This window comes from Euleptes europaea, chromosome 1, assembly GCF_029931775.1.
Source record: "Euleptes europaea isolate rEulEur1 chromosome 1, rEulEur1.hap1, whole genome shotgun sequence".
Lineage (NCBI taxonomy): Eukaryota > Metazoa > Chordata > Lepidosauria > Squamata > Sphaerodactylidae > Euleptes > Euleptes europaea.
This window is the reverse complement of record NC_079312.1, coordinates 4,041,799-4,051,250: the sequence shown is the minus strand read 5'-3', so window position 1 is coordinate 4,051,250 and position 9,452 is coordinate 4,041,799. Positions and strand designations below refer to the sequence as shown.

Here is a 9,452-nt window from a genome sequence, read left to right as displayed (position 1 = left end):
TTGCAAGTTTTCTCCCTAGCCCCATTGGACTGCAGGTGATGTTAGGATTGCACTGGAATGCCTAAGACCTGAGAGTGCTTCTAATTTGCATGTGCTCAGTAGGATGGGTGGCTGGGGTGCTAGTCTTGGATGGGGTAGCTGAGGATTCTGCCTTGTGTTTTGTTGTGAGTTGCACCATTGCTAGGAGAACAGGTGAGTTTGTCTTTGGGCTACCATCCCCCCCCCCCAGTTTCTCAGACCCATGTGTTCTGGTTGACATAACAGTTCCATTTCCTAGAGGAGTATGGGGGGAGGTGTGTTCAGATTTCTGTTTGGGGTACTGTCCTACGTTCCCCATAATGTCTGCCATATTACTGCCTGGCAGAAGGCAAATGGGCAATGGGCTGTCACTCGGACACTTATCTGGGCCCACCAGCTCTGACTTAGGAAATTCCGGGAGATCTGGGAGTGGTGCTTGGGGAGGGATGAGTTTGGGGAGGGGAATGAGATTGGTGGAGATGTGATACCATAGGTTCTGCCCACAAGGTGCTATATGCTCCAGATCAGGTGTAATCCCCAATGAATTACAGGCCCCATATAAGAAGTGGCAACCATGGCTCATCTGTTGGGTGCAGTTGAGTGTCTCTGACATTACAGACCTCTTTTGTGGTCGTGCAGTCATTGTGTCTTTCCTACCAATGGGAGGGAGGTCAAGGGGTGTAGAGCTTGTAGAGCTGGCTGTGCCCCTTTCTGCTACTCACCTGCAAGAGGGAGAAGGCACCTCCCCCCACCTGAGTTTCGCAGGCTTCCACTTGTTGCTTTCTAATTCTGTAAGCCAATTCATTTGATGTAATGTCTTTTCACACTCCCAACAGTTATATGGTTTCCCTTGGATGAATTTTTTGATAGGAAGACTGACTCCAACAGAAACTCAGTCCACACTCCAGGCATTTATATGGTTTCTGCCAGTGTGAATCCTTTAATGGGTTAGGTATTTTTTCTTCACATTTCAGGCAACTATACATTTTCTCCCCTGTATGAAGCCTGTTACTCCGGCTGAGGATTCTTTTGCAATCTAGGCATTTATATGGTTTCTCCCATATGAAATTTTCAGTGGGAAGGTGTGAACCCTAACTGAAGGTTTTTCCACCAGTTCGTTGATGGGAAGTAAGTCTTTTTATTTTCTTATGGAAGTTCCTTCCATACTCCAGGAATTTATATGGTTTCTCACCTGTGAATTCTTTGATGGACAGTAAGGTGTCCACATTTACTTAAGCTTTTCCCCTACTTCAGATATTTATACAGTTACTTGCCCATATGAATTATTTGATGGGAAGTTAGGCTGGTAGTCCGACTAAAGCTTTTCCCACACTCCAGGCATTTCTATGGTTTCTCACCTGTGTGAATTCTTTGATGGACTATAAGCTGTGAACTCTGACCAAATCTTTTCCCACACTCCTGGCATTTATATGGTTTCTCCCCTCTGTGAATTCTTTGATGGACTGTAAGCTGTGAACTCTGACTAAATCTTTTCCCACACTCCTGGCATATATATGGCTTCTCGCCCATATGAATTCTTTGATGGGAAGTAAGGGTGTCACTCCGACAGAATCTTTTACCACACTCCAGGCATTTATGTGGCTTCTCACCAGTGTGAATTCTTTGATGGGAAGCAAGAATGTTATGACTGAAGCTTTTCCCACACACAGGGCATTTATATGGTTTGTCACCTGTGTGAATTCTTTGATGGACTCTAAGGTACGAACTCCGAAGGAATCTTTTCCCACACTCCAGGCATCCATATGATTTTTCCCCTGTGTGAATTCTTTGATGGGAGGTAAGCATGTCACTTCGAATGAAGCTTTTCCCACACTCCAGGCATTTATATGGTTTCTCCCCTGTGTGAATTCTCTGATGGACTGTAAACTGTGAACTCAGACGGAACCTTTCTCCACACTCCAGGCATCTATATGGTTTCTCCCCAGTGTGAATTCTTTCATGGGAGGCAAGATTGTTACGATGTCTGAAGCTTTTTCCACATTCTAGGCATTGATGTGGTTTCTGCTCTGAATAAATTCTTTTATGGGCTGTAAGCTGTGAACTCTGATTAAATCTTTTTCCACACTCTAGGCATCTATATGGTTTTTCCCCTGTGTGAATTCTTCGATGGGAAGCAAGATTGTTACTATGACTGAAGCTTTTCCCACACTCCAGACATTTATATGGTTTCTCCCCTGTGTGAATTCTTCGATGGGAAGCAAGATTGCTACTGCAACGAAATCTTCTCCCACACTCCTGGCATTTATATGGTTTCTGCCCTGTGTGCATTCTTTGATGGACTGTAAGCTGTGAACTCCGAAAGAATCTTTTTCCACACTCGAGGCATCCATATGGTCTCTCCTCTGTGTGAATTCTTTCATGGGAAGTAAGGTATGCAATCATACAGAAACCTTTCCCACACTCCATGCATTTATATGGTTTCTCCCCTGAGTGAGTTCTTTGATGGGAAGTAAGCTGTGCTCTTTGACTGACGTTTTTCCCACACTCCAGGCATTTATATGGTTTCTCCCCTGTGTGAATTCTTTGATGGACTGTAAGCTGTGAATGCCGACTGAATCTTTTCCCACACACCAGGCATCTATATGGTTTCTCCCGTGTATGAATTCTTTGATGGGAAGTAAGACTGTCATTATGACTGAAGCTTTCCCCACACTCCAGGCATTTATATGGTTTCTCCCCCGTGTGAATTCTTTGATGGGAAGCTAGATGGTTACTCTGACTGAAGCTTTTACCACACTCCAGGCATTTATATGGCTTTTCACCTGTGTGAATTCTTTGATGCCGAGTAAGGCGCCCACTCTTATGGAAGCTTTTCCCACACTCCAGGCATTTATATGTTTTCTTTTTCTTACACATCTTTTGTTGAATATTAATAACTGATTTTCCAGTAAAACTTTCCCTGTTTGCAGTGTGCTCATTCCTATTGTCTCCTTGGTATATATTTTGCCCTGGAGTGTCATCCCCCTGTAAAAGACTGGAACTATTCCTCCTTTTAGGTGGGTGTTTTCCCTCCTCCTTCCTCACTGCATCCAAATATTCAAACTTCTCTTTCACATCTGAAGACGTATTCTCTTTCTCCCTGAATGGATGTTCTTTTGCTTCATTCACTGACTCCCATGAGTCTCCTGCTGAAAGAAAGGGAAACCTGATGTGATTATAGGGCACTTTCCACAAATCCAGTAGCACCTTAGAAACCAAGAGTTTCAAGGTATAAGCTTTTGAGAGTCATTAGATATGAGTCAGAATGGAGATCTTTGAGTCCTTATACCCCAGTCAGAGCATGGGAGGGAGTTGCAAAGAAGGAACTGAGGATGCAGAGGTACAGTGCACATTGTACTTAGATAGATTAAAGCAGTAGAGAAATGCCTAGTGGCAGAAAATCAGTATCTGTAGGGAAATAAGAATCCTATGTCCCTATTCAGCCCGGGGGGGGGGGGCGTCCGTTGTTCTGAATTCGTGAATTAGTTTCAGAAACCTCCCCTTATAATTTCTCCATGAAGCTTCTGTTTAAGGACTGCCACTCTTAGATCCATTTATTCTTTTGTGTAAGGGCAAATGTTTGAAGGACAGGGTGGAAGGACATTGCTGACATTTGATGGCATACATAACCTTGGAAGATAATCAGTGAGAGCACTGGAGATGGTATGGCTGGTGTTGTTAGATCTGGTGATTGTTTTGTCAGACTGAATATGGGGACAGAGTTGGCATCTCAATTTCTTGCAGGCCCTGGTCCCAGATTTTCTCACCATGTTAGGAAAGGCTTTGTTCTGGATAAGAAGTTGCTTAAGGTGAAGAGGGTGTCTGTGGTCATGTAAAGATTTGCTTCCCAATGCCTATAAGAGAGGTGTTGAACTGGTTTAAGCTTAGAGCTGTATGTAACTACCAGTAGTCATAAAATCATAGAATCTGTTCTGTTGTTGCTTGGGCCTATTTTGTATGAGGTTTCCTCTTGGAATGATTCTGGCATCAGGTGAGTATAGTAATTATAAAATGACGTAGATCCGGCTGGTCAGAATCTCTGTTGGAGGGACTGAAACAGACCCATATCTGACAAAGGGAGCCTAAACTCTGGAAAGCTTATACCCTGACAATCTCACTGGTCTCTAAGATGCTACTGGACTCAAATCCAACTGTTCTACTGCAGACCAACATAGCTACTCTCTGATACTTTCCACAAATACTTGTGTCAGAGCTTTCTACTTTGCACAGTGTCCAAATCGCAAGATGTCATAGTTCTGCTGTACACTGCATTGGTCAGGCCGCACCTGGAGTATTGTGTGCAGTTCTGGAGGCCTCACTTCAGAAAGGGTGTAGACAGACTCTTCTCTATGGCCATCTTCTGGGCATGGAACAGGGGTCACTGGTGGTGTGTGTGTGGGGGGGAGGCAGTTGTGAATTTCCTGCATTATGGAGGAGGTTGGACTAGATGACCCTGGTGGTCCCTTCCAACTCTATGATTCTATGAGACTCGACAGGGTTCAGAGGAGAGCGATGAGGATGATCAGGGGCTTGGAGACCAAGCCCTATGAGGAAAGACTGAGGGACTTGGGAATGTTTAATCTGGAGAAGAGGAGGTTGAGGGGGAACACAAACTCTCTTTAAGTATTTGAAAGGCTGCCACTTAGAGGAGGGCAGGGAGGTGTTCCTGTTGGCAGCAAAGGATAGGACTCGCAATAATGGGTTTAAATTGCAGGCGGAAAGGTACCAGCTGGATATTAGGGGAAGTTTTTTTTACAGTAAGAGTTGTTCGACGGTGGAATCAGCTACCTAGGGAGGTGGTGAGCTCCCCCCCACTGGCAGTCTTTAAGCAGAGGATAGACAAACACTTGTCAGGGATGCTCTAGGCTGATCCTACATTAAGCAGGGGGTTGGACTAGATGGTCTATATGGCCCCTTCCAACTCTGTGATTCTATGCACTCTGTTTAATGTTCAGGGGTTAAGCTTATGGGGGGGGGCTGAGAGGCTTCCCGGGGTGCTATGTTTTGAGAAGGCAATCAGAAGCAATCATCTCTAGAAGATCAAAGTTAAACCAGCATTTGACCAGAGGGGACATTACTGGCCACATGAAGAAAGTACCTGGGATGATATTAATCTGAATAATCTGGATCCAAAAAGTCACATTTGCCTCTCTGTTTAAACCACTGCAGAAGGAAGTAAAGTGTGGGGAGATATGTCTTTTTACAGGCTGCAGGGTCAGTCCACCTGCTCCTCCAATACGTCCCTGGTCCCTTCCCCCAACCTGGGGGGGGGAATCTGCTATGAAGACCCCCCTCTAAGACCCCTCCTGCACATTGATCGAGCTACTTCAACGGCTTCATGGCTGGCAACTCCAGACGGAATGGAATAGGCTGTTATTCAGAAGAGACAAATCCTGACAAGAGTTTAAAATACGCAGAGAAAACCGGGATTTCCACTAGAAAAGGCTGTGTTTTATACTGGCACTCTGTAGTGGCCAGGACATTCAGAATCACTTAAAACACTGTGTATGCATGGGAGGTGGGAAGGCGGCCACACAAGAGCTGCTTTGAGTCAGGTGTGCGGGAAGCACGTGCTTTGCAGCATCCCCAGATGAAGGCCTGGCATCTCCAGTTAAAGAGATCGCAGGTGGACAAGGGCTAGGAAACACCCAGGCCTGAAAGACTCCACCTCTCAGAGGACAATACTTGGTTAGACAGAGGGAGTGATCTGAGCTGGTAGAAGGAAGTCACATATTTTCATAGGTTCAAGATCTACAGGCCCCCCCCCCTTCACAATTCACAACCCAGCCAAGCACTTTTGAGGAGAAACTCAGGATAAACAAGGCTATGGAAATCCACCAACTTGGGAATGACACACAGGGAACACACAGTCCCAGAACAGACATCGAAGCAGCTACCTGCCAATCCCTCCTCTTCATCAGCGATCATGAGAAACAGTTCTTCCTGTTCCTCTAGCCAGGAGATGAGGTCAGGTTTGGCAATCTGAGGTCCTTTTAACAGGAAAAAAACACACACACAATTATAACTTGCTTGTGTGTAAGTCAATTCAGCAGTTTCAAGCCAGGTTGACTATCCCTCCAGAAACACACAACAGGCAAGTAATAGGAGTGGGGTGGCGGACAGTATGGGGTGAGAACCACCAGTCTCGCACTGGCAGTTCTGTGTCTGCTCCCTGCCAAGCTGAGATGAAAACACCAGCTGAGAACTCAGTAAAGTGGCTGAGAAGCCAGCAGAGTTCCCCCTTCTCAGCCACATCTCTTCACGGGTAAGTCAAGGCCCAGACTGAAGCCCCTGGTATAGACCACCCCTCCTTCTCCTCACCAAGCATCCCTTGGCATCTCTTCTGGGGTCATATCAGAATCCCTCCCACATCAGAGGAAAGACCTTGGAGGGTGGCAGAGATCAGCCACTGGGCCCAGTGAAGATACCCTTGACCATGCTCCTCAGTGGAACAGGCTTTCTCGGGAGGTGGTAAGCTCTCCTTCCCTGGAGGTTTTTAAGAAGGGGCTAGATGGCTATCTGTCAGCAATGCTGATTCTGTGACCTTAGGCAGATGATGAGAGGGAGGGCATCTTGGCCATCTTCTGGTCACTAGGGGTGTGGAGGGGAGGAAGTTATGGATTTCCTGCATTGTGCAGGGGGTTGGACTTGATGACCCTGGTGGTCCCTTCCAACTCTATGATTCTATGTCCTTCCCCATTAAAGACTTCCTTACAGTCACTTCCTACATCAAGGAGGCGGCAGCCAAGGTGAGAAGGATCCTCACCCAAAGAGGCTACGTTGCCAAAATTCTCCAGCATGACTTCCTTGTAGAGAGCTCTCTGCGCGGGGCGCAGCAGGGCCCACTCCCCCTGGGTGAAGTACACAGCCACCTCCTCAAAGGACACCACGCCCTGCAAGAAAAATAAGAGGGAAGCATTTCTTTACATCTCTGAAGTGCTCGTCTATGGGAGGAAAAGCTAAAAATAGAGGCAGTAAATAAATACTAGAAGACCAGCACAAAGAAGAGGGGAGAAGAACTGTGTGTGAAAATCTCCCCCTCCCCCACTCCCTGACTTCCTTTGGGGCATCTTAGGGCCAAAGGGATTGTCTTCATTGCCTGGGGGCTACAACCAGAGGTGTCCATTCTGTAAGGGACTGAGTTGCTTTCCATGGGATATTAATGGTCTAGTATTTTTCATAGTCTCTGCTTGGGCTTCTCTATGCATACAATGCTAGGCTGGGGGTTGATCATTTTCCTGCCTCCTGGGGGGGGGGGGAAGCAGGGAAAAACCAAGGGCCAGGATCCCAATTCTCTGAGCCTCTCAACAGAGAAAGTAGCCTTCCTGCCCTCTGCTGCGCATCTCCACAATGACAACCACTTACCTGAGCTGGCTGCATGGCAGCTCTTTCCCCTTCACCACACGGAGCTGATGGCAGAGAAGGCATCAGGGGTGTTTTTCTGCTTCCGCCTGGGATTGTGAGAAAGAAAGAAGGCAGGAAACCCTTTTTGGTAGACACGCATTTCGGTTCCAGCCCCTAACATTTCTCTGGATTGGTTTCAGAGCAAAATTTAAGATAGTGTGTTTGATCTAGGAAGGTTCAAGAGTGTTTGGCCTAACATCACTCTAGGCCCAACCAGACATCCTTTCTGGAGGGGGGGAACCTTGCATGTTCATCCATCCCCCTCCCCTCCTTGAAATGCCTCCTCCCAACCTCTGCAAACCCATTCCTGAGTCCCTGACCCCGTCTCCAGCCGCGCCACTCCCACCTCCCCTCCGAGGGAGCCCAAGACCCTCTGGCCTGCCCTACACAACTGAGAGAAGACGCTGGGAATGAGGCGGCAGAGCCCTGAGGTGAGGGGATGGACTGCCTGACTTGAGGTGTCAGGTGATATGCCAGGTAGGAATCAAACTCTCCCCGCACAGAGAAAACTAGCCCTGCAGGGGGAAAGGTTTTTGCCCTCTCTGCCTGTGCTGGCCGTAATGCTTTTCTATGGCAGGGAGATTTTACCAGAGGGGAAATGTGCTCTCCCACCCACTAAGAATATAAGAAAAGCCATGCTGGATCAGACCCAGGCCCATCAAGTCCAGCAGTCTGTTCACACAGTGGCCAACCAGGTGCCTCCAGGAAACCCACAAACAAGGGTTTATTCCACCAGAGGCATGCTCCACCAGAGGCATGCTCCTCTGATCCTGGAGAGAATAGGTATGCATCATGACTAGTATTCATTTTGTCCACTCCCTCTTAAATCCTTCCAAGTTGGCAGCCATCACCACATCCTGGGAAAGGGAGTTCCACAGTTCAACTGTGCATTGTGTGAAGAAATACTTCCTTTTATCAATTTTGAAACTCTCACCCTCCAGCTTCAGCAGATGACCCCACGTTCAGGTATTATGAGAGGAAAGAAAGCTTCTCCCTGTCCACTCTCTCCATACCATGCATAATTTTATAGCTCTCTATCATATCTCCCCTCAACCACCTTCTTTCTAAGCTAAACAGCCCTAAGTGTTTATTAACTGCACCTCATAGGGCAATTGCTCTAGCTCCCAGATCATTTTTGGTTGCTCTTTTCTGTACCTTCTCAAGCTCTCCAGTATCCTTTTTTAGATGAGCTGAACAGAACTGTGTGCAGTATTCCAAGTGTGGTCTCACCATAGATTTGTACAAGGGCAGTATGATAGCAGCAATGGTTTTATTCTCTATTCCTCGTCTAATTATGGCCAGCCTGGAATTTGTCTTTTTCACAGCAGCTGCACACTGGGTCGACATCTTCATCGAGCTATCCACTACCACCCCAAGATCCCTTTCTTGGTCTGTTGCTGCCAGCACAGATCCCATCAATGTATATGTGAAGTTGGGATTTTTTGCCCCAATATGCATCACTTTACACTTACGTTGAATCTCATTTGCAATTTTAATGCCCACTCCTCCAGTTTAGAGAGATCCTTTTGGAGCTCTTCACGATCCAATTTTGTTTTAACCACCCTAAAGAGGAGGGCAGGGAGTTATTCCGTTTTGGCAGCAGAGGATATGACTCGCAATAATGGGTTTAAGTTGTGGGCAGAAAGGTACCGGCTGGATATTAGGGAAAAATTTTTTACAGTAAGCTCGACAGTGGAATCAGCTACCTAGGGAAGTGGTGAGCTCCCCCTCACCGGCAGTCTTTAAGTAGATGCTGGACAAGCACTTGTCAGGGATGCTAGGCTGATCCTGCATTAAGCAAGTGGTTGGACTAGATGGCCTGTATGGCCCCTTCCAACTCTATGATTCTATGAAATGGTGTTCCCCCGCACAGATGACATAAATTTACCTCTCTAGGACTACCCCCTCTCTTTAACCCTTCAAGAGCATTTCACCAGTTCAAGAGACCCAGGAGAAACAATGCAGACAAAGTATCTATGAGGAAATAAATAAATACGATATCCCACAGCAAAGGGACAGTCTATAGTGTG

The 9,452-nt window shown here is 46.8% G+C and overlaps 1 pseudogene; it reads right to left on the bottom strand.

Annotated features, from left to right (window-relative positions):
• Positions 1-732: 732 nt before the first annotated feature.
• On the bottom strand, positions 733-7,398 carry LOC130493463 (zinc finger protein 501-like; annotated as a pseudogene).
• Positions 7,399-9,452: the final 2,054 nt, after the last annotated feature.